The sequence below is a fragment of the Ascaphus truei genome, chromosome 4, assembly GCF_040206685.1.
Source record: "Ascaphus truei isolate aAscTru1 chromosome 4, aAscTru1.hap1, whole genome shotgun sequence".
Classification (NCBI taxonomy): Eukaryota; Metazoa; Chordata; class Amphibia; order Anura; family Ascaphidae; genus Ascaphus; species Ascaphus truei.
The window spans coordinates 338308623-338334902 of NC_134486.1; the positions used below are offsets into that span (position 1 = coordinate 338308623).

At 43.0% G+C, this 26280-nt stretch overlaps 1 protein-coding gene and 1 long non-coding RNA gene across 5 annotated transcripts in view; both read left to right on the forward strand.

Moving 5' to 3' along the window:
• The window catches only part of LOC142492140 (uncharacterized), a 28085-nt gene extending 17823 nt beyond the window's left edge, over nt 1-10262 (forward strand). Inside the window, exons 2-3 of the long non-coding RNA XR_012800771.1 lie at nt 6645-6796; nt 9490-10262. This is a non-coding gene — a long non-coding RNA (uncharacterized LOC142492140). The remainder of the gene's footprint in view (nt 1-6644; nt 6797-9489) is intronic.
• A 6135-nt stretch (nt 10263-16397) lies between these two features.
• Nucleotides 16398-26280, forward strand: part of RAB23 (RAB23, member RAS oncogene family) — a 35269-nt gene continuing 25386 nt past the window's right edge. The window contains exon 1 of one of the 4 annotated variants that reach the window (XM_075598114.1): nt 16398-16554. The gene's annotated coding sequence lies outside the window, so the exon portion shown is untranslated. Of the gene's footprint in view, nt 16569-21945; nt 22193-26280 lie in introns of those variants that run through there. The other 3 variants (XM_075598115.1, XM_075598116.1, XM_075598117.1) reach the window with 3 other exon arrangements.

Consider the following 26280-nt stretch of genomic DNA (forward strand, 5'->3'; position numbering starts at 1 on the left):
GTCAGCCAGGCAAAACTTCAGAAGCCATCGTTAAACCTCATTCGCCAGAGACCAAAGGTGAAAGAAGGGACACCAGTTATATCCATACAGATCTACTAAATATAAAAATATTTGGGAGATGATAGCCTTCACAAAAATGAGAAATAAATATTTCTGATGAGCCAGTTCAGCTGTTTCTTTAATATCAAACATGCCAGGGATATTTGTATGCATACTATACCTTAGTGTAAGGGTTCCAGTCCAGGCTTTGGTTGGAACCAGCCCTTACTTGGCTGCTGCGGACATTTTGATTATTGGCAGCCTGCTATATTTGCTGCACTTGTTCAAGGGCTTAAATAGCAGCCAGTGACTTCCAGCCCCTGCCTGAGCATTGTATACTTTTCGTTGTGTTTCTGGCCACACTGGGCTCTAGTTCCTGAGCCTTCATAGTTCTTGAGCCTTCATAGTTCCCGAGCCTTCCCCGTTCCTGAGCCTTCCGGGTGACTTGCCAGTCCCTGTGGCTTGCCTGGCTTCCCTGTTCCAGAGTGTAAGGGCACCGCGTCCCTTACCTTCTGAGTTGCCTCTCCCCGCGCTCCTCGATGCCGGCACTTCCCGTCATGGGGGCGCGTGAATGCCGCGTCCGGATTGCCGCCTCCCGATCGGCGGTGACTCACGCTCCAGCTGCAGGTTGCATGCTCCGCCGAGGTGGACCGCCACGCACACCTGCACTTCCTGGCAGCTGCCCCAGCGCTGAGCTCCAGTTACGGGCGCACGCACGCGCGCGCGCACGCATATATATGGCTGCACTTACTAATCGCTTGGAATCCTCTACACCTGTCCTGCACCCAGCATCGGCCTATCAGCGGTCCACTTACCTGTGACCTCACCTCCATTCATCCCCATTGGCTCCTCACTGGTATTTAGTTTAATCAGCCCTAGGCGGATTGCTGAGCATAGTTAGTTCTTAGTTGTGCTTGCTACAAGCCACTTCGTTGCATTCGTCTTGTCTCCTTGTACTTAGATCCCAGCATTGTATCCGGACTCCTGACCTCTGGCACCCTTGGACTCGGCTCTCTCATCAGACTTCTACTTTCTCCTGCCCACGACCCTGGCTTCGGACTCTGACTACTCTCGACTTCTCCAACCCTGATACGGCAAGTAACTCCTATGATCCTGCCCGGACCCGGCCTGCCACAACCACGAGCTGCGCAACCCAGACCCGGCTTCGCGGCCTAGGTCGGTGTTTTCATATCCCCACCTCAGCCTCGTGGTCCAGTCTTGGTTTGTGGTGAGCACCCGTGACACAGAGGCCAGCCTTTTGCTGTTGCTTGCCTATCCCTGTGGCTTCCCTGTTCCAGAGGCCAGCCTGTTTCTGTGGCTTGCCTATCCCGGTGGCTTCCCTGTTCATTTGGAATTCCTGTTGCTGACCCTGGACGGTGACCCTGACCTCGCTGCCTTCCGCCTGCCGTGACCTTTTGCCTGTCGCCTGGATTCTGCACCATTGCTGCCTGCCCTGACCCTTTTATTATTGGCATAACATTGTACTTTTATATGTTATGATGATTTGCGTGTCACATTAGTCTTAATGTTATGATGTGTCAATGGAAAATCCTATACTCAACTCTTAAAGGAACAGGTCACATAATATGAAACATGTTACTTAAGTGTGCTTCAATTTATTATATGATGTAACACATATCACACATCTAACATACCCAGAGTGTAGTAATGTTGGTATAGATTACAGAATGCTTTGAATGTGTAACGCATGATCAAATGCAAATGTAGCTGTTTGTTGTCATGTTTACATGTACTTTGTAACCTCCCTCTTTTGATGACGTCCGCAATTGGACACTCAATAACATTGCATGTTTACATTGTACACGATGCATTAGAATCACTTCATGCTAACTTATACACACATCTATAATAGTTACTCATTTTTACACGATTGAAACTGAATCAATTGCAAGTATCCTGATGGCATTACATTATGCATATGTACTATACAATTATTTCATGTGAACAGGTGACAATAACATGTCAAATTACACATGTTGCAACGTAGTTTCTCAACGTCAATGTCATGGTTGTATCCTAATTAGATGACTGAGTGTTGCGTTCTGAAGTGGTACATGCATTACACATTCCAAGAAATACTTGCCAATAAATGGTTGTACAAAGCTTAACGTTACATCATTCTCAAATATCATGATTGCCTGGTGAACACACATAAATAATCCTTTTAAATGGTACTGGATACACGTTGGGAGTGAACAACTTGGATATGTTAATGTAACACCTTGCACTTCATCAAGTCACCTGACATCATCACATAGGTATTTAAAGGAATGCAATTACCTGTGCATTGACAGCTACAGACCTGAAAATGATGCGAATGTTTATGAGACGGAGGAAGATTCTATTGGACGAGAGGCTTGCTGATGGAGAGGATGTCACAGGCCAAGGAAGGGACAGGGACATTGACAGGGACAGGCATGCGGACAGGAGAGGGAAAGGGAGAGGGAGAGGGCAAGGAGATGAGAGGAGAAGAGAGAGGAGAGAAGTTGTGCCTCGTCCTCGTTTGTACAGGGAGAGAATCATGTTAGATGGGATGAGTGAGGAGGAGATTGTAAGTCGCTATAGTTTGAGTTCAGCAGCAATCTTAGCTCTTTATGAAGAGATACGGGGAGATTTAGATTTTGTGACAGCCAGAGGTCGTGCAGTCCCTGGGCTTGTTAAAATGCTGTGCTCATTACATTATCTTGCTTCAGCGTCATTCCAGATAACTGTGGGCATAGTGGGCGGGGTCTCGCAATCTACCTTCTCGCGGGCCTTTACCCAGTTTCTATGTGCTCTAAATAGACGCACTAGGAATTATATTCATTTTCCTACAGAGCACACAGAGTGGCTGGAAGTCAGGAATGGCTTTTATACCATAGCCGGGATGCCATGTGTGATGGGTGCAATAGATTGCACCCATGTTGCTTTGATCCCGCCTAGTCAGAGTGAGCATGCTTACCGCAACCGTAAGCACTACCATTCCCTGAATGTACAGGTGGTATGCGATGCCACGATGAAGATTATGCATGTGGTAGTCAAATTCCCTGGTTCCAGTCACGATTCCTCTATCCTGAGAAACTCATCAGTCTTCCATGCTTTCGAAGAAGGCTATTTTGGATTTGGTTGGCTGGTGGGTGAGTATATATTATGATGTGTTAACAAACAACTCTAGTTTTTATATGAACTGTTCAATGTAATAATGTTAACATAAATTGTTTCATTTTTGGGCACGATGGATTATAGGTGACTCAGGATACGGAATTCGGCCGTGGCTGTTGACCCCTGTGGCAAACCCTGAATGTGAAGCAGAGGACAGGTACAATGTTGCCCATATATCTACCAGATCCGTCATAGAGAGGACATTAGGGCTTCTGAAAACACGATTTCGGTGTTTAGATAGAACAGGGGGGGCATTGCAATATAAGCCTGCTAAAGTGTCAGATATTGTCATTGCATGTTGCATTTTGCACAATCTGGCACTCCGCAATAATGTACAAACCGACATACGTCAGGGCTTGGAGGATGAGCATCCCTTAAATTTACCAGCTGACACTGAGCAAACAGCCGGTGGTGTGGAGACACGTCGGAATGTCATAAACACCTATTTTTCATGTAAGCAAATACATATGTTCATAGAACTACATAGATGTATTCATTCATTGTAATGATAAATACATTTGTACAAATACCTTTCACTTAGGAAACAGATGAATATGGTTCTCACACCTTTCTCTTCTCTGCTGTGTGGACAATTGCATGTGGCACCGGTATGTCATTCATCAACAGGTTGTATTATACTTCTTTCCAATAAAAGGTGTTGTGTGTACGTGAAGAAATAATGTGTACAAAATCTATATTTTATGTACATGCTATTTTTGGTTATGCATACACAATAAACCTACTATGTCAATAGTCAATAGCTACTGCAGTATGGTTACATACAATGTTTCTTTTGGAGTGTGACGTGTGTCACAATGATGTGTACACTATTGTGTATTTAAGATCATATTTGACGTATTATAGATTTTGTTTCATATCACATACAAAATTGTCACTTCAGTGTGTTGCTTACCTTAATGAACATGTCATGACAATGATTTATATTCATTCATGTTTTCTTTTTCAAGGTATATCACTCCAATTTCTGATCATAGTATGTATTTTAATTCACATCTGTCATAAGATGTGCAAACCTCGATACAGGTATAGTTACAGGATGTATAAACAGAACGTAAAGAAAAAGATGTGACAATTGAAACATGTCGTTTCTGTATTGTGTCCGTACGTTTATCTACACTTGGTGGTTATTGTGCAGTGTGTTTTCAAATCATTACGTACATTACATAACATGTAATTTTGACAACGTCACAACATCCATTCATGGAATATAGGGGTGGGGGGAGAGAAGGGGATAAACCCTGCTCAGCTAGTGATTATAGGAGGAGAACATCTATTCATGCACATGAGCGATGTTAACACTCAATGCATGTTTGTATGAAAAGACCCTAATGTGTTAAACATCATTAACATTGCAATGTATGTGATTAGTTCTTCTCTCACTTCATCTTCATGTTCATTACTACATTGTAACAGGTGTATGTATAAGTCCAATATGTGTGTTGATTTGACGTTCATCTAACATTTGTCAAAATGTTAACACCATTCCAAAGTATAGTTTTTGGAATTCTCAACTTTTCCTAAATCATTCAACACAATGACAATGTAGTTATAAATTTTTTTATTTCATTCACTTTACTTATTCAAAATGATCATGATCTTTATAACTACTGTCAACATATGATCATAAATGAAGTATACATTTACATACGCACACATTTCAGCAACCTACTGTGTGTGTGTGTTGTAGTTTTGGTGTGATGCATGTATTTCTACCAGAAATAATATAAACCAACATAATAATGTTGCTTTTATCATCGGCCTCACTTAGCTATGTATGTGTTGAATGTTTACTAATAATGTTTACTAAACTATAGTTACTTGTGTGAATTACATGTACACACAAAAGTTAATGGTTTAATGATCTTTACCTAACATTCATTAGCTCATGCATGTTAGGTTACCACTACAACTTAGGTGATAATATAACATTCACACGACTAAACAGTTTCTATCACCTCACTATTGTTATTGTGTACGTTCAGATAAAATGTCGACGAGTTGTTATGTACCATTTACATTCTTTGACAAGTCACACGTGAGATTATAATATATAGTAGATTAATGTGTTTGCTGAGTGATAATGTTGGTTGCATATATCACATGGCAATACATATAATGTTAGTAGAAAAAAAATATCAATAGAAGTTCTAACTTCAGTGCTTAGCAACATCATTATGATAATTAAGTGCATAGTAAATATTTGCACTATAGGATAACATTATGTAGTGATTGTTAATCTGCGCACCAATCATTGAAAGCATTGTTACATATTTATTATAATAGTTGTTCGCTAGTCGTCACAATCATCTAATATAACGATTGGGCCATCTGAAATCATACATTGGTCCCATGTATTCATCCGCGACATCTGTGAAATACAGCAAACACATGATGTTCAAAGATGGCACATTTATCTAAGTCTCAGCATGACAACGCTTAACACATCTCTATATGATTGTGGATGTTCACGCATAAGTTACATATATGTTTAAACTGCAAGGATAAAACTACAGATACAGAACTGTCTCATTTTTCAAATCGCGTTGCTGGCATTACTACTGATATGTTAGTTCCGGTGCCTGTATACATAATAATGTGCGCGCACAACGTCTGTTGCGCACGCACGTCACGAATGTGTGGACTAAGTCTTAGCGCATGCGCAAAACGATGTATACGCTGTGCGTTCAATACATGTCCCTCGATGGTGCTGTTAGCATTACGCATATCATGGCTGAAAGTTATGATATGGAAGCGAAACAAATTCACTTCAACACACGTACATATCTAAACTTTGTAAACGGACGTGTGCCCACTGCAAAAACGGACGATCAGCCAATGAGCGAACAAAATACATGTGACGTCATGTTAAGGCACCGTGAAATGCACGAAACACCACTCCCACTGAATGAACATTGGCCTCCAGCGCTGTGCACGCACCACCCCACCGACGCGCGCGCATGATACACTGCACTGACCGTAAGAATAAGCTACGGGCACAGCCAATACTGTTTCACGCTCGCACGTCGGTTGGGGGTGGGGCTTGCATCGGTAACCTTTTTAAGGACGCCTTGGGACATGACCAGGTTCCCACGTCATATGTGGGCGACACTTTGTTTTTATATGTTGAATGGTAAACAATGAGGTGTGTGTGTGTGTGTGTTACAGTTAGTGTAACATGTTGAAATTATACTTTAAAAGCGATAAGCATCTATGATTTAGGACTCCGTCACCAATGTGTACTAATGGTTTGTCATCTAGTATATTGTTATAGGAAATAATGTCTTTGTGCACGCTGCATGTAAGGCTGTCTGCAATGTTAAGCTGTATACACTCATGTGACTAACAAATGGTGTATATTTTTAATGTACACATATATAATTTGAGTAAAGGCATAACTAAATTTGTATTTACCATTCTTGTAGAAGTCAAAACTGATTTGGCTGCAACTGCTCGCCCCAGGAAGGCACAACAGTATCATCCATGGTTGAGGCAACCGTTGAATCCTGAATCACACACATCTCCATGAGGGCGTCATATGGATCTGCGGTGGCTTCTTCAAACAAGACGTCCGGAGGTACGTACAGTTGTTGGTTGTTTTCCCATCCACATTGGTATTGCCCATATAAGTTTGGATACATATCATAGTAGTTATGTCCATCTTGCATCTGGTCTTGATGAATGTAGGGTGCAGGTATATCAGCAGTCGAGCCAGTCGGTGCGGCTTCAGTGTAACTGGTATTAGGCAAAAATATGCTATTTAACAGAAGATATGTTCCATGTTCCATGGTAAGTTTAAATGATGGCGCAACATGCCAGCATCCATATCGTTGATCTAGCCGATCATGGACACGCGCAAAACATTCATTTGCGGATAAAGTGAATCGTACTGAAGTTTTAAAATTTCGTTGTTTGTCAGGTTCTTGGTAGTATGGATATTTCTTTTGGATCAAGTCATAGATTTTGGCCACGTTTGCACTTTTCTCTGGCGTTGATTCGATTGCTTTATAAATCATAAATTTGTATGATTTACGTGGATGGCTGTGCAATGTGGAAGCTTCTGCCATTTCTTCTCTCTTCAAGTGTACAGTGTCTAAGTTGAACGCATACGGATGTGTGCTGAATGTGTGAATAGTTACATTTTATCTTCGCGGTTTGTTTCAAGGTTATAATACAACCTAGCAGATATACGCCTAGGTTTTCTCCCACAAGAAATTTGTTACAATAATTGGCTCAAATTCTTTGTGTAAGATACTCTTTTCACAGGAATCGAAACTTTACTTTCGGCTTATGCAATCAACATGTGCAGAACAAGTTGACTCTTTGAATTAGAATAACAATGTGTGTGAAATCATCTACAGTGCTATGATGAACAGATTTCTGGTTACAGTTAGCTAGATTTAACCATACACACACATCTCTCTGTTTGTCTGTTTTTCTGTTTTTCTCTCTCTCTGTTTCTCTCTCTTTCTCTCTCTGTTTCTCTCTCTCTCTTTGACTCTCTCTGTTAGTCTCTCTTGATATATACATAGATATAGATATATATAAATAAATATATATATATATATATATATATATATAAAATTAGATATATATAAATATATCAACATATATATTTATGTATATATAATTAACTATATATTGTGTGTGTATATATATATATATATATATATATATATATATATATATATATATATATATATATATATATAGAGTCTACATTGAAGGCCTTGTGTGCAAACAGGCCTTGTTGTAATTATCTTAACAGTTCATTACAGTTTATAACATTACTGGGTGAGTATGTTTGAGGGCCTATTTGAGTCAGCTGTGTAGAAGTTGTATTTAACAGCAAACAAGGCCTCTTTTGAGCCATGAAGGCCTGTACTGTTCATTCTGATTATATATATATATATTATATATAGAGTGCTAAACTAAAGCCATTGATGTGTGTAAGTAGGCCTTGTTGTAATCATATTCAAAGTTAAATACAGCTCAGTGAATTCGGGGCTCAATCATACTGATACCATAATTTTAGCAAGTGTGCTAACATTTATATCTCATGAACACAAGGCCTGTTTGCTGACAACAGTGTCAGATATATATAATCATTTAATATACATACACACTGTGTGTGTGTGTGTGTGTGTGTGTGTGTGTGTGTGTGTGTGTGTGTGTGTGTGTGTGTGTGTGTGTGTGTGTGTGTGTGTGTATACATATATCCATAGAGATTCAGAGAGACTACAGATATATTCATACACACTTACAGATCTGTTATTGTAACCAAAAATCATACATGATCACATGCCAACATTATGAACTATGAATGAAGATTAAGGTAAGTAATGTCTTACAGAGTGAAGACACCAGAAAACATTACATAAAAATGTATGCTGTTATATGGGTAGTTACTTAAAGTTGTATGCCAATAATATTAGCATGAAATGACTATCTACATTACAAAAATAACCCAGATACATCTCATCTTGAACAAGAGCTAAGTGAATGTCAGCTTCCATTAACATGCCAAGTGTGTAATAATGTTGTACCATTAATCAACTGATGATTAATACATATTCATATGTTATCAAATATGCCTTCATTCAGTCAGTGAGCATTTCTAAACATTCATGTGTACAAGGACATATTTGAATGTTATCAAGCATCTGTACATGATCATACATACACTATGCATGATATAGTGTGCAGTAAACACCACCAGGACACCAACAAATTTAGTGAATGTGATTATTTATTTTTGTTTATCCTTTTGAGAGCGAGTCACAGGCCTGCTTGTTGGCTGTTGTGTTTGCCTTTTCCCTTTGCCAAGTACTCTGGCCTTAACTGTACGACTTGTACTGGCCTGTGGCAGTTCTGTGGCACTGGGTGTGGGCTGTTGCACTTCAGGGGCACTGGGTGTGGGCTGTGGCACTTCAGTGGCACTTGGTGTGGGCTGTTGCACTTCAGGGGCACTGGGTGTTGGCTGTTGCACTTCAGGGGCACTGGGTGTGGGCTGTTGCACTTCAGGGGCACTGGGTGTGGGCTGTTGCACTTCAGTGGCACTAAGTGTGGGATGTTGCACTTCAGGGGCACTGGGTGTGGGCTGTGGCACTTCAGGGGCACTGGGTGTGGGCTGTGGCAGTTGTGAAGCAGTTGATAAACATTGCAAGAGTGATGGTGGAGCAGTTTCTTGTTTTGGTGTTTTAATCTTTTTCCAAAAGCTGGTTAGTAGTAATTGTTGCCCTAACTTTCTTTTTCGTGTCTCATTTGTAGGTGTCGGTTCCAGATTTTGAACAGATGTAAGCGGTTGGATGTTGAGAGGGACCTGCACAGAACTTGCACCTACTGTACCGGTATCTTCCTGAACTGGGGAATGAAGAACTGATGACTCAGGAGAAAAAGTTGCAGCATGTAAAGATCCATCCTCAGATGGCGTAAAGTGGAATTGTTGTTCTCTTGCTGTCTTCCGCAACTGATTTGCTTGGCTGACATTCAGAACTAGTGCTTGTAATGTCCTGTTTACATTTTGGATTTCTTTAGGAACTTGGATGATGACTTTTTGAATTTGTGACATTTGTGATATTGACCTTTCATGCATCCTTTCATGCAGTGATATCATCCTTTCAAGTACTGACATCATTTCTGAATGGCGACGATTTTCTTCACCCAAGATTCGTTCTTCAGAAGCTGCAATAGCTGAGTAGGTGTCACGAGCAGGAGGACTTGAATGCTGTGTTAATCCAGGAGTGGCAACAGCTTCATGGTCACTTGAGTGAATTTGTCCTTGAGCGGCAACATCTGGTTCTACAAATAAAGAAAGACATTATGAACTGCCATGGAACTTTCACTTGTTTTTCAATATAATGATAGTTGTTCTCATAGTGGAACACATAACATGTTTACATAATTTTTAATTTGTGTCCAATTAAAAGATGATGCTTGAAGTAACAATGATGTTTCGACTCAGTCTGAAAGAAGAATGAATGAAAGGTTGTTGTAACCTCACAACTCCTAGCTGATAGGTTACAACACACACAATACATGTTGTCAGGAAACACTACATCTTCTGTGACAATAACTGATGTGAAGTTAATTACATGTGAAAGGCATTTATTTTGCATGGCACTTGAAATTCTACAAATGTACACATTAGATGTGCTGCACCTCAAACACTCACCTTCCATGCTTGATGATGACCTTGATGAGACAGGTGATGAGACATGTTCAGTGTCAGGTGTCCCAGGAGCTGCAGGAGCAACTATATAGAAGAATAACATCAGAATTTTATTGACATGTGTACATAATTAGCATGAAGTTTGTGTAGTTGGAGTATTTATGGCTAAATATCAGCATCACATAACGAAATGACAATGATATGTTTTAGGCAAGCTGTACATTATCCATCTTAACATAAATGTACATGTGAACCTAATTGGCACATTTATTTTAAACACCATACAACATACAATGTTCATGCAGGAATGCTTTGTAAAATTAAGTGTTCTGTTGTACATACACTGCATATGTTGTGTAGTAATCTAACAATAATAATGTACATCACTACCATGACAGCAAAGTTGACTCTGCTTATAATTCAGTACCTAATTGTGGAAATGTGAATGAATGTTTTTAGTGATCTGTCTGAACATTTAAGAGAAGCAGGTGTAGCGCTCAATGTGGCTGACATTCATCAACACATGCAGTGTGTCGCTCACAGATGGTACTGTTGTGATAAGGTGGCGTAACTATAAGGTAAAAAGAAGAGATGAGTGAATGAATGACTAACGTACGGTTTCATATATAGTGGCCTGGTGTTTGAAAGTATTCAGATAATTACCATTTCTAATGAATGTGATTAACTTCTGTTCACCTTGTCAGCGTGTAACAACTGTAGTCCCTCCCCCAAGATGTGACACCACCCTGACCTTTTATTTGGTTCTACCACCTGCAAGCCGTCCCACAAGACTTGACCCTACCATGACCCTGTGATCTGGCTCTGTGCCCGACCCCACCCCCTCTGTTCACCTCTATGCTGTGATTACATATTAATTGCAGCTGGTTTCACACACCGGTACATGAGCAAAATACAAATATGAAGTGAGCTACATATGAACACAATTAAATACCATATTGTACATGTTCCTATTTATGCTCTCATTATACTACATGAAGCGAAAAAAGAGCTTTAATAAAACATAACCAAATATGTTTGTGCAAATTATTAATGTTCGCCTTTCAATGCACAATCTTCCATGCAAGACTTGATTAGTCAGTAATGGCCTGTTTATAGGTGAGCTTAACGTGATTTGTAACCGGCGCTAACCACACCCAATCTGTGATTAAATAGTGCACAGAAATAAAATAAAATTCAAAAATATTGTGTCAAGGTGATCTCTGATCAAATTCTCAACCTTCCAGGAATATGTACAGATTCCTTTCAATAGTAGCTTGTAGCGGTGGGGGAACTCGGCATTTATTCGTTGCTCCTGAGGAAGTTGTCTAGCACAACGAAACGCGTAGAGCCACTTCTATTGCTGCAGCTGCTCTTTTCACTGAAGGCTCCCGAGTTGCCGAGTTCCCCCACCGCTCCCCTCAAAGACCGGCCGCCGTCACTCACACAGCGGATGTGACGTCAGACGCCATCTTCCACCCGGTCTGCTGTGAGTTAAGGAGAAGATCCCCGGTGAGCTGTTCCACACTGAGCCGGCACTCCTTTTGCCTCAAGTAAAATCTTATGTGAACTTTGAACATGTACACATTGTGAGTACGATTCCTAAGTTCTTTTGTTGTTTTTATATATATAAATTTTATGTGCGATCTACACCATGGTTTGCCTTTCTTTTGCATGCCTTTGATCCTATAACATCTCCTGACGTCTGAGCTGATGTGCTGACATTCCATGCTGTAAACCAAGGCTGTTTTTCTCAAAGATCCTGACACCTTTCTACCAATTGTGTAGATCAATGCGATATACTTTTTGACCTGCTGTAAGTAGGCATTGCTACAGAGCCAAGATTTAAATGCTATATCCAGATTGAAATTTTTTTATTGCACTATTGTATGCTTTCTATTTTATTTTTCATGGTGTATCCCTGCTATCTTCGCTCCCTTCCCATCCCGGACATGCTGTTTATAGGTGAAACATAGATTATCACTAATTTATATATATATATATATATATAATCAAAAAATAAATAGATGATACCGTTCTGTGGCTAACGAAATGCTTTTATTTGTGCGAGCTTTCGAGATACACTGATCTCTTCTTCCGGCGATGTTACAATGAATGAAGCAAGGATAACTTGAAAACAGTGTCTCTTGGAATATTATCTGTGCTTGTCCTTCCCCCCGGTGTGGATGTGTTTTATGGCTAGAGGTGTCAAAGGGTAACTAAAAGCAAGTGAAGAAAGAGTGTGTATGTGTATCAGTGTGAATAAAAATGAATGGAGAGCCCACAGTATAAACAGTGCTCTTCACAAGGTGTGTGTGGAGTGAGAGGGATATAAATGGTGTGGGTGGGTGTGGAAATGTGAGAGTTTGTAGCACAACTAAAAGTGTGTGTGGATACTATGTGGTCCCTATTGGTGTATATGGATGGAGAAATAAGGAGTATTAGTATGTGTGAGAGACAGCTGTGTGTGCATTCATATAGCACAGTATGTACAGACATGGCCTTTAGCGCTAATGGGAAGAGAGTTCGCTAGTGTCAGTAATGACTCATAAAATTTCGATCTCTGTTTAGGCCACTGCTAAGTGTCCCGAACAGTTGCATAAATTTATATTCATGCAACCGTCTCTCTTTCGGGGTTTTAAGATTACCTTTGAGTATGGCAACCCTCAGATCGTTCATCTTATGGCCAGAGTCAGAGAAATGTTCGCCAACAGGACTGTCTCTTGTTCCGCGTGTGATGCTGTGGCGATGCAGGTTCATTCTCTTGTTTAGCCCCTGTCCTGTCTCACCTATGTAGTAGCAGCCCCCTGGGCATTTCATGCACATGATGAGGTACACGACATTGCTGGAGGAACAAGTGAACCCTCCTCTGATTTTATATTCCCGATTCTTGTGTGGTATTTGTATTGTGTCCGCTGTGTAGAGCATTGCGCAGGTTTTGCATCTTGGGTCCTGGCATGGTTTTGTCCTGCATTCAGTTGTACTGCTGAATACTTTACTCCTCACCATAATATTCTTGAGATTATGGGGTTGTCTGTATGATAATAAGGGTGCTTCAGGGAAGACCTGTTGCAGTCTTGTATCTTCCTGGAGGATGGGTTGTAGTTTCCTGGCGATTTTGCGTAGGGCTCCTACAAAATTCTGGATTTTGTATTCCCGATTGGTGGTCACATATAACCCACACCTAGGAGCCCTACGCAAGATCGTAGATCTTCTCCCCCCCCTCTCCCTTCTCCCCCCCCTCTCCCTTCTCCCCCCCCTCTCCCTTCTCCCCCCCCTCCCTTCTCCCCCCCCTCTCACTTCTCCCCTCCCCTCTCCCCCCCCTCTCCCTTCTCCCCCCCTCTCCCTTCTCCCCCTCTCTCCCTTCTCCCCTCTCTATCTCTCTTCTCCCCTCTCTCTTCTCCTCCCCCTCTCTCTCCTCCTCCCCCTCTCTCTCTCTTCATCTCCCCCTCTCTCTCTTCTCCCCCCTCTCTCTCTTCTCCCCCCTCTCTCTCTTCTCCTCCCCCTCTCTCTCTCTTCTCCTCCCCCTCTCTCTTCTCCTCCCCCCTCTCTCTCTCTTCTCCTCCCCCCTCTCTCTCTCTTCTCCTCCCCCCTCTCTCTCTCTTCTCCTCCCCCTCTCTCTCTCTTCTCCTCCCCCCTCTCTCTCTCTTCTCCTCCCCCCTCTCTCTCTTCTCCTCCCCCCTCTCTCTCTCTCTCTCTCTTCTCCTCCCTCTCTCTCTATCTTCTCCTCCCCCTCTCTCTCTCTTCTCCTCCCCCTCTCTCTCTTCTCCTCCCCCTCTCTCTCTCTCTTCTCCCCCTGTCTCTCTCTTCTCCTCCCCCCTCTCTCTCTCTTCTCCTCCCCCTCTCTCTTCTCCTCCCCCCTCTCTCTCTCTTCATCTCCCTCTCTCTCTCTCTTCTCCCCCCTCTCTCTCTTCTCCCCCTCTCTCTCTTCTCCTCCCCCTCTCTCTCTCTTCTCCTCCCCCTCTCTCTTCTCCCCCCCCTCTCTCTTCTCCCTTCTCCCCCTCTCTCCCTTCTCCCCCCCTCTCCCTTCTCCCCTCTCTATCTCTCTTCTCCCCTCTCTCTTCTCCTCCCCCTCTCTCTCCTCCTCCCCCTCTCTCTCTCTTCATCTCCCCCTCTCTCTCTTCTCCCCCCTCTCTCTCTTCTCCCCCCTCTCTCTCTTCTCCCCCCTCTCTCTCTTCTCCTCCCCCTCTCTCTTCTCCTCCCCCCTCTCTCTCTCTTCTCCTCCCCCCTCTCTCTCTCTTCTCCTCCCCCCTCTCTCTCTCTTCTCCTCCCCCTCTCTCTCTCTTCTCCTCCCCCCTCTCTCTCTCTTCTCCTCCCCCCTCTCTCTCTTCTCCTCCCCCCCCTCTCTCTCTCTCTCTCTTCTCCTCCCTCTCTCTCTCTCTTCTCCTCCCCCTCTCTCTCTCTTCTCCTCCCCCTCTCTCTCTTCTCCTCCCCCTCTCTCTCTCTCTTCTCCCCCTCTCTCTCTCTTCTCCTCCCCCCTCTCTCTCTCTTCTCCTCCCCCTCTCTCTTCTCCTCCCCCCTCTCTCTCTCTTCATCTCCCCCTCTCTCTCTCTTCTCCCCCCTCTCTCTCTTCTCCCCCTCTCTCTCTTCTCCTCCCCCTCTCTCTCTCTTCTCCTCCCCCTCTCTCTTCTCCCCCCCCTCTCTCTTCTCCTCCCCCCTCTCTCTCTCTTCTCCTCCCCCCCCTCTCTCTCTTCTCCTCCCCCCCCTCTCTCTCTTCTCCTCCCCCCTCTCTCTCTTCTCCTCCCCCTCTCTCTCTCTCTCTCTCTTCTCCTCCCTCTCTCTCTCTCTTCTCCTCCCCTCTCTCTCTCTTCTCCTCCCCCTCTCTCTCTCTTCTCCTCCCCCTCTCTCTCTTCTCCCCCTCTCTCTCTTCTCCCCCCTCTCTCTCTCTTCTCCTCCCCCCTCTCTCTCTCTTCTCCTCCCCCTCTCTCTTCTCCTCCCCCCTCTCTCTTGTCCTCCCCCTCTCTCTCTCTTCTCCTCCCCCTCTCTCTCTCTTCTCCTCCCCCCTCTCTCTCTCTTCTCCTCCCCCCTCTCTCTCTCTTCTCCCCCTCTCTCTCTTTACAGTAAAGCTGCTTCAGTTCCTCCCTTTTGATAGCAATGAGGTAACCTTGTCTTTGTTAAATTAACTCAAGTAAAGTTAACTGAGGTAAACATTGTAATAAATTAATATTGATCAGTGACGACTCTGTTTGCAACAATTGTCATCAGTGTTAGTTATAAATAATAGAAATGATGTAAGGTATAATTCCATAAACCATTAACGCAGCAATAGTGCCAGCAATAGCAGTCTCCCGCCATCTCCCCCTGCAACTACTCTCAATATGGCTGCGCGGCGTCAAATGGCGCTGCGTTGCCATGCCAACGGGAACGTCACGTGACGTAACAGCATCACGTGATGCTCGTTGCCATGACAATGAGACGCCACATGATGTCACGACGTCATGCGGTGCCACGTTGTCATGGCGACTTGACGCCGCGTGACGTTACATAGCATCCCGTTGTCATGGCAACACAGTGTCATTTAAAAAAAAAAAAATCTCCGGGTTGACCGTCAGTCAAAGGTGGCAACCCTGTCAGCGGTGAAAAGGGAGACCTGGCTACATATATATTATTTGTTTTTCTAATATCACCTAAAAGGTATCACAACCTACAATGAATGGATGTGCTTCAAAAACAGGCTCACTATATCCCACCTTTTCTTTTGTGGTAATATTTTATTCAATATATTTTTTTGCTTAAATGAAATTAATGGCATTTAAAAAAAATATATCAACACGTTTTTATTATCTTTAATTTATTTATATATATAAAACCCCATATCAGATGGGGGGAATCCCCCTCCCAGCACTGTAACGTTCTATTTATGACGTATTCTTTGCTGCCGGCTCGGATCCTCAGTCTCACCAATGGATCCCCCAGCCATCAACCCCGGGGACGTGAGAATGTTCTCCGCGTGACGTCACCACGCTGCGCTCGAGGCATGCAAGGTGCCGGCGGCGCCTGGGTAAACCATCGATGCGCTCGGCAGTGTAGTTTGCTCTGGTCTGGCCTTCTCCTCCTCCCCCCCTCCCCGTGTTCCCCCGGCGCCTGGCAACCGGGCGGCGCAGAGCGTGGGGCTGAAGGGCAGCGCGAGACCGGAAACAGGCGAGAGCGAATCGGTCAGTGAGCAGGTGAGTGAGCGGAGGTACGTGTACGGAGAGCACCGGAGACCCAGTGATGTGCGGGGTGGGGGGTGTATGTGAATAATACATGGGTGTGCATTTATACAGACAGGATGCCACAAGAGGTGTGTGTGTGTGTGTGTGTGTGTGTGTGTGTGTGTGTGTGTGTGTGTGTGTGTGTGTATATATATATATATATATATATATATATAATGTATATGCAAATCTTTCAGATGTCTATATATTGTTATACAGCTACTTAAAGAAATATAAAATCTTCTGTTTTCTAATTTATGTGTACTGATTAGATAAAGGGACACAGAGCTGTACAAGAAGTATAGTGTGTGTGTGTGTGTGTGTGTGTGTGATATATATATATATATATATATCTCACACACCCCTCTCAGCTCATTGTCATCAACCTCTCCTATCCCTGTATAAATTGCTTTATTATGCTTTGCAGGATTCTTTTGCTGATCAGATTAATACAAGCATGTAACCACCATTGACTTCAATGGGGTTGCCCTTTTATGGTAAATCAGTGTGGTATGTGGGATATGTCTGTAAAGATGAGCTCACTTAGGCTACGGCCCTGCTCCCTCAGTCAGCGCGCCCGCACTGCATGCAGGCAGCGCGCTGAGAGGCACAGACCGCTATTTGCGGTCTGTATGGAGCGGGAGTGGCGGCCATGGTTTGAGCGGAGGGGGGCGTGGTTTGAGCGGAGGACCCACGGGCTTGGGCTCGGTCTCCCGGGCTGCAGGAGGGAGCTGCTGCGGGCTGCTGGAAGGTAAGCCGCTCCCGCTCCCTCCCCCCACAAATGCCCTCTCACACGCTGATACACACACACACACCACCCCCTACCTTGTGGAGGAAGCTCTCTGACAGCTCCCGCCCCCTCCGCTGATAGGCTCATCAGCGCACCACGTGACGCGTCACCGCTCGGGATCACAATTTGCTTGCATCCCCTGGCGGCTGACGTGTCACAGCGCGTAGTGAGCCATGCAGCGAGGGGGGACTGGGACCGGCTCAAGAAGGGTACCCCTGCTGGTGAGGAACGCGCACGCGGCCGTGCGTGCCTCCGGACGCCCAAAGCCTAATGGGGGAATGAGCAGGTTGGGAGTTGTGGTTAGGTCTGTACAGAGGCTGTTGGAGGTTACATGGGGCAGTATCAGAAAGACATGAAAAAGTGGCGTCTTGATGCGAAACGTACGTTGGTCACGTATCTGACGTAATTCCGTCAGTTCAGTGAAGGCCAGTCAGACCTGCACCAATACATTATCTATATGGATTCAATGTCAAAACCCAGCCTCGCTGACGTGGTGCTTGAGGTAGGATGACTGCATGGGAGCTGGAATAGATGATGATGATGATGATAATAATTTGATTTTATATCAAGGTGACATTATATATTATATATTGCACATTACACAAATGTGTTTTTTTGTGGGGGGTTACCTTTTTTAAGCTTTTTTTTCAAGGATTATTTTCTTTTCTGTTTTAGATGTCTGATTGTAAATATGATTATGGATAAATCTCTATTATTGAGAAACTGATGCACTGTATAGAGTGAGAGCTGCAAGTACCTGATAACCTGCACGTATTGTGCCACCTTTTAGTCTGTACAGATGACAAAGGTGACATTGAGTTGAAGCGTATATACATTGACCTCACTTACGTATTTATTTTGGTTCATTAAAGTCCATAGTATTCCATATACATGGTGTTTTTTTTTTTTTTTTTTTTTTTACAGAATACTTAAATCTGTACAAGACAACTCCTTTACTTCTCTTTATTTTATTATTCAGGATATGCATGGTGAGGAGCTTCTTATACTTCCTTCCAAGCCTAACCCTCCTTCCCCCTTCTACATTACTGTTGGCAGTACTATCATACACCCAGTACCACAAGCATGCTGCTTAGGTGTCACATTTGACTCCTCCCTAACATTCACAATGTTGCTAAAACCTGTCGTTTTCCTCTAACATTGCTAAGGCCGCGCTTATAGTAGAAGCGGCGCGACGGCTTGGTCGTGATCGCGTCAAGTCAATTTTGATTTTTTCAGCAACCGCAGCGTGACGTCACTGTCGCCCAAACGACGGCACTAAAAGCGCAGCCTAAGTTATACCCTTTTCTCTGTTGTTCTACTGCTAAAACTAATGCAGGCACTCATTCTCTCCCATCTTGACTATTGTAACCTTTTACTGTCCGGCTTCCTGCCTCTCAATTGTCCCACCTACAATAAATCCTAAACGCTGCTGCTAGAATCACTATACTCTCTCCTACATCTGTCTGAGTCTCCCCTGCTGAAATCCCTCTCCTGGCTTCCTATCAAATCCCGTATCATTTACAAAATTGTCCTTCTCACTTTTAAGGCCATACACTCTTCTGCCCCTCCTTACATCTCACCCCTAGTTTCTCGCTATGCACCTGCCCAACTCTTGCATTATGCTCAAGGATTTCTTCTGTCTACCACTTTTGTATCTAAAGCCCTCTCCTGCCTGTAACCTCTTACATGCACTGCCCCACACTTCTGGAATGTCCTTCCCCTCAATATCCGTCTCTCTCTGTCTCTGTCTCTGTCTCTGTCTCTCTCTCTCTCTCTCTCTCTCTGTCTCTCTGTCTCTCTCTCTCTCTCTGTCTCTGTCTCTCTCTCTGTCTCTCTCTCTCTCTCGTACACTGACCTTGCAGACTCACTCACCAGAACACCTTCCTTCTGTCTCTGTAAGTTATTACCACTTACATTGTAAGCGCTTCACAGCAGGAACTCCTTTTCCCATGTTTTGTGTCTGAAGCGCGTTTTCCCATCATATGTTATAATATTATGTCACATGTGTTACTGCTGTAAAGCGCTATGTATGTGGATGGCTATATATATCTATCTATATCTCTTTAAAACCAGAGACAGAACATGATACACAGACAGAGCTCAGTGCTACATCCATTGACACAGATACACGGTACAGTGTGTTATATACAATGGTCGACAAATCACCCAAAAATCAAATCTACGGCTTGCTGAGAGATCCGGATGGTATGCAAAGGAGGAGGAAGAAACGCAAATGAGCCACGAGGGGCAAGGAAGGGGGAGGAGCCAAAGAGCGGGCGTACAACCAGGAGTAAACAAACTAACAAGACATATAACATATAAATAATAAAAAAAACAATAGAACAAAAAAGAATAATAAAATGAAGATAATAAAAACAAAGAAACACCAACCCCTGTGTTTTAAACAGGATGGAACATTGAAACATATATAAATGTTCAAATTGTAGGTATTAATGTATATTTTTCAACACTAATATAAATTCTTAATAACCTGTACATTACCAGGAAGAATGATTTATAATAAATCTGTCAAAATTAGTTGCATAGTTCTAAATCTGATTGAAGCTCTTATTAACCTGTACATTACCAGGAAAAGCACCCTGTGTTAGATTTGTCACAATCAAACTGTATGCAGGTTCCCATGAGTGTGGAAGGTGAAGTGGAGTGAGCTTTTAACCATTTAAAAGTGGGTGGGGTGAGCTTCAAACCTGGGAAGGGGGAGCCACCCTCCAAATCAGCTAGGACCAGCTGAACAGAATTGCAAAACATATGTAGGCCTCTCACCTGTTTCCCCTACAATCTATCTTAAACACTGCTGCCAGAATTACTCTACTCTTTCCTAAATCTGTCTTGGTGTCTCCCCTACTGAAATCCCTCTCCTGGCTTCCGATCAAATCCCGCATCTTGCACTCAATTCTCCTCCTCACTTTTAAAGCTTTACACTCTCCTGCCTCTCCCTACATCTCAGCCCTAATTTCTCGCCATGCACCATCCCGACTCTTGCGTTCTGCTCAAGGATGCCTTCTCTCCACCCCCTTTGTATCTAAAGCCCTCTCTCGCCTTAAACTTTTCTCACTGACTGCCCCACACCCCTGGAATGCCCTTCCCCTCAAAACCCAACTAGCACCCTCTCTATCCACCTTTAAGACCCACCTTAAGACACACTTGCTTAAAGAAGCATATCAGTAGCACCGTGGCTAGTACTATACACGATACATAAAGCTTGGGCCCCTGCAGACGCACTTACCAGAATTCCCTCCTATTGTCTCTGTACGTTCTTCCTACCTACCAATTAGATTATAAAGTCTTTAGAGCAGGGACTCTTCCTAAATGTTACTTTTATGTCTGAAGCACTTATTCCCATGACCTGTTTATTTGTATTATTTGTTTTTTATATGATTGTCACGTGTATTACTACTGTGAAGCGCTATGTACATTAATGGCTGCATACATACATACATACATACATGCATGCATGCATATATTGTGGTTATTTTGGGGGTTCAATATGAGCTTGCAGGTTTCCTGTATGTTTTACATCTGTACACACGAACTTTTTTTCCAATGTTTTTCCACAACAATATTAAATTATATGAATTCAAAAATCTCTAAAATGATCAAATATTGTAATGTTTGAGAAAGTGAATGTGGTATAAATAAGAAAAATCTGAACATATACAGAAACAGAATTTTAAGTGCATGGTGTAGGTAGGAGGCGAGAGATGCGAGTCAGCAGAAACGTTAAAAAAAAATCTTGACTTGGTGTGTCCACCCATTATAGCCTCAGGCAACAGTGTATGTGTGCATGCATGTATGTATGCAGCCATTAATGTATTAATGTGTGTGTATATATATATATATATATATACAGTGCTCGACAAACCTATACATTTGCACGCCCCGGGCGAGTGGGTTTAACATCGTGGCGAGCTCCTATTGGCCCAAGCAGCACACGTGTGGTACTAGGTGGCGAGTAGATTTTTTTTGTTTGGCGAGTAGATTTTTTGCTGATTTGTCGACCACTGTGTGTGTGTGTGTGTGTGTGTATATATATATATATATATATATATATATATATATATCTACACACCTATACACACGCCTACACACACCTACACACACACACATATAGGTGTCACAGAGGAGTGTTAAACTAAAAGACCATTTTATTTAATAGATATCTATACATATATATTTAGGCACTGTACCGTGTATAGGTTTCACTGGATGTGCACTGAGCTCTGTCTGTGTTTCATGTTCTGTCTCTGGTTTTTGCTCCTGCTCATAAAGCAGAGTATTGCATTTTAATGCACACTGTCTCATAGTATCTGAGTATCCAGCCATAACATGCCCAGGGATAATAAGCCTGCTACATCTTATGTATAAATAATTTGTCCAGAAAGTAAAATATTTTTGCATAGTCATTTTCCCCAGCCTATAGTATTGATGCTGTATAATGTCTATTAGCATATTCCTTGCCAGGATGTACTAAACTGAGGTGTCATTTCACTTCTATGTCTGCTCATATCCCACACACTGAGCAGCAGATGACTGAGATGTAACATGTCTCGGTGGCAGAGGGGAAGCATGTATCTGTAGCTCCTGATTCTGCGATGTAGTGCTCAGCTAAACAAAGTGACCTTACCATGGCAACTCTTCCCTTCAGCCACCTTCACTTAGCTCCCCCTTCAGCAAATACTGTATATACACATTTTGGAATTGGAAAAGCATTTATCTAAACAGTGCTAGAGAGACCATCAGAGGATTTATCTGCCAGCGTTTGCTCCCTTCGGGACTATCTTGGCCAATGACCCATTAGAGGTATGGTTGTTGTTGTGGTTTGTTACTGATTGACATATTTAAAGCTCTGGTAACGCTTGGGACTGAATTGAACTAATGACTGTGGTGTGTATGGGTTAAAGTAAAGGGATTAATACCCTTTTTAAAGAAAATCAGAATAACAAATTCAGATCTAGAAAATATGTATTGAGGTTTACTACTGTTATTCATTTTCAAAGTGGGCTTCTTGCTTCATATAATTGTTAGACAATACCTTCATATTATGCCCATCTCACTGTGCCATGGGAGATTTGAGCCATCTCTCTTGCTGCCTAGTTATCTGTTCCCTACGGGGCTGGATGTTTGTTTTCAAATGCCATGTTAAAAAAAAAAAAAAATGATTTATTCAAGGTGTGACCACTTCGACGTGTGTGTTCCTGAATTCAAACAGAAATCTGAACCAGGTGTTGTGTACACACACACACACACACACACACACACACACACACGTCTGTTGGAATTTAGGTACTAAGGTGTGTGTGTTTGCACTCGTGCGCACACAATGTGATAATGATTAAATTATAGACATGCATAAATACATACATACATGGTTCAGATTCGTATTCTGTAAATTATATACTCCTGTTTGAAATCAAGGGATTGCAGTCAAGTCCGTTGTGCTAACGCCCTGAACATTTGGGGCCAACAAAAATATTTTGTATTGAACAAGACATCCCTAGCAGCAAGAACTATAGCTATGCGCTTTTATTTTTGTTTACATTAAATAATGGTTGTATCAATCATAGTTTATGTAATCGTCATACTTAAAGTTGCAGTTTTACTAAGCATTTTATATTGGAGTTGTAAAAAAATAAAAACATACAGCCATGTTAAAAAAACACCTCTAGCTTTACCAACAGTTGCTTGTGCTGTGTAACCCGTTTGGCACTGGATAAAATGTAGGTTTGTTACAGGTTGAAATACTGTACTATTTAAAACTCCCTCAAGGACTAAGGCAGAGGCCTTGGAAATTCTTTGTCCCCTGGATATTTAAATGAAGCAAAAACAGTACAGGCATACCCCACTTTAAGTACACTCACTTTAAGTACACTCGCGAGTAAGTACATATCGCCCAATAGGCAAACGGCAGCTCGCGCATGCGCCTGTCAGCACATCCTGAACAGCAATACCGGCTCCCTACCTGTACCGAAGCTGTGCGCAAGCGGGGAGACTATAGAGCCTGTTACACATGCGTTACTTACATCAGTTATGCACGTATATGATGATTGCAGTACAGAACATGCATCAATAAGTGGAAAAAGGTAATGCTTCACTTTAAGTACATTTTCACTTTACATACATGCTCCGGTCCCATTGTGTACGTTAATGTGGGGTATGCCTGTAATGTGCTTAAGGTGTTAAATCTGGTTCAAAGATGCATTGTGTTACAAAAATCAGACGCCTGTAATTTTCTCATTTATTTTCTTGTTCGTTGCTAGACAAGGTGAGCTGAAACATGCAGTGTTTGATTTTTTTCTTGACTATTATGTGGTACAAAATATGTTAATTAAAAATGGTACAAAATGGGGAAAACTGTATCACACAAAATAAAACCTTAGGCCCCAAGAGTATGTAGGGAGCGTTACAGAGACTGCAAAAGGTATATGTCCATTGTTACTATGACCGTTATACAGCACGTTTTAGAAACTTCATAATGAATGACATCTTTAAGAGGACCAAACAATATTATTTTACAACAGTATTTCTTGCAGTGTTACTGTCCCTTTTTAATAATAAGCTTCTATATGTATAAAGTAGAGCCTGCAGTTAAAGACTTCTGCCAAATTGAATCTTGTGATTTGTATAGTGCTTCAGTCTCCTTTGACTGTAGAAAGACCAAGGGAGAGAGAGGTCTTGGAAATCCTTTGTTCCCTAGAGAATGTAGTCTCAGATGTTAGAGAAGTATGAAGATGTCAAATCCTGACCCCACATTTTCACAGCCCATAAGCATGTGATGGCTTGTTCTAAATATAGCTTGAAATGTGACGTCTCTTCCGAGACCAAGATGAAATAACAGAAATTATATTTTAAAAGCGTGCTTATTTTTCAGCTACTTGCGCATCTAATAAAAGTTCCTCTTAAAATCAAAGTGGGCTAAGATCGTGTTTAATAGATCAAACGTAAGGGATTTAAATAGGTAAAAAAAAATAACTAAACCTATTTTAAGATTTTAATTTTGTTGACTTTCACCCTATCTATCCTATCTACAACTGTTTGTCTATCCTTGTAGAGTCTACAGGTGTATTTCTTTTTAAGGTTTTAGCTAGAAAACATAAGTATTGAATAAGAATGAATATCGCCGATTCCCCCTGCACCCCATTGCTCAAAGTTGTTTTAATTCCTCCCACCCCGTCTGTGTTTTACTTGCCCTTTAAATGCAAACCAATGTGGTCATTTTTCAAGAACTTAAGTCAGACAATTGGAATTTGCTGTGACATCAATTCCATTAGTAACAATGTTGTACTTAGTCTGCAGTGTGTGTGTCTTGGCAAAATGTGATGCATAAGGCCGAGTCCATACAAGGACAGGCCGTGCTGAGGCGTGCGGACGCTCAGCCCCTGCACCCTCAATGAGGATGCCTTGAGAGGGGGCTCGCGCGAGCGTCCGCAGGCGTGCGGAGACTTTGGAGTTTTCAGCCAAGCGCCAAGCTGTTTTTCAGCGCGCTGTTGGCTGAAAACCTCCAATGAGAGTGCCGTGCCGTGACGTCGACGTCAGTGCGTCGCGGGCGATTGGCCCGTCGACGTCAGTGCGTCGCGGGCGATTGGCCCGTCGACGTCAGTGCGTCGCGGGCGATTGGCCCGTCGACGTCAGTGCGTCGCGGGCGATTGGCCCGTCGACGTCAGTGCGTCGCGGGCGATTGGCCCGTCGACGTCAGTGCGTCGCGGGCGATTGGCCCGTCGACGTCAGTGCGTCGCGGGCGATTGGCCCGTCGACGTCAGTGCAATCGCCCGCGACGTCACTGCCCCTCCTCCCTCAGTCTCCCACCACCTCCGATCGCGGACGCTGGCTCGCCTGTATGTGCGTGGAATCGCACAGCTTCTGCAGGCGAGCCTCAGCGTCCGCGCGGTTCAGCCCGGGTCCCCCCCTCTATGACCCGGGCCTAAGGGTGGCAGCCGCTTAGAACATTAGCCAAGATTTCCTTACCTACAAGTTTCAGCCACTAGTTTTCTTAGACAGTCATGTTTTACTAAGTAAATCCCATTAGCTATGAAGGAGGAGTAGCTGCGAAAGTATGATGCCAAAAGTACAGTTACAAATACGACAGCGTACATGCTGTTAAACCCAGAAAGTTTCAGGCGTAGGGCAAGGTTGGTTCTGAGTGGCATTTGAAAACATTGGCAAGCAAGATAGAGATCACCAGGAGACCTGTTGTGTTGAAAATTGGGTGACCAAAGCTTAAGTCAGTGTAGCCAACATCCTAAAGTTTTTATTATGGGGGTACTCTTATCTAGTATGAGAAATTCTGCTGAGATCCCAGAAATACAATGAACTGTATGTAGTTTTTAAACAGCCTGGGCTGTCCCAATGGTGTCCCCTAAACCTCTTGAGAGCTGGCACTCTACAGGCCTTTGTGACGATCAGGGAACGTCATGCAATTGTAGCTCATTTTCTCGGGTCCTCCAACATTTTGCACATAAAAATAGGTACCACTGCAGTACCTCTACTTGTGCAGGATTGAGGTAGATGGTGCAGTTGGTCTTACAGGACCCCAGAAAATTTAATGTACCTGCTAAATAGGTACAGTTGGAGGGTATGTTTCTTCGAAGTGGCAAACATGATCAGAATGCAAGTGGTGCCCTCTCTCCTCTTCACGTCATTGGAGACCGCTCATGGCCACATGTAAAGATGTGGTCAAGAACCTGGAATGCCTTCTGGCAGGTAAAGGGTTAAATTAAATATTATTTTACCTCATTATTTGTCCAAAGATCCTGTATTACTATTTCACAGTGAATTAGGAGACGTGTGTGTCTATTATACATATACAGACAGTCCTCGGTTATCCGACACAATGTGTTACTCAAAATGGCGTCGGATAGCGAAGCGTTATAAAGCGAATCACATTTTCCCAT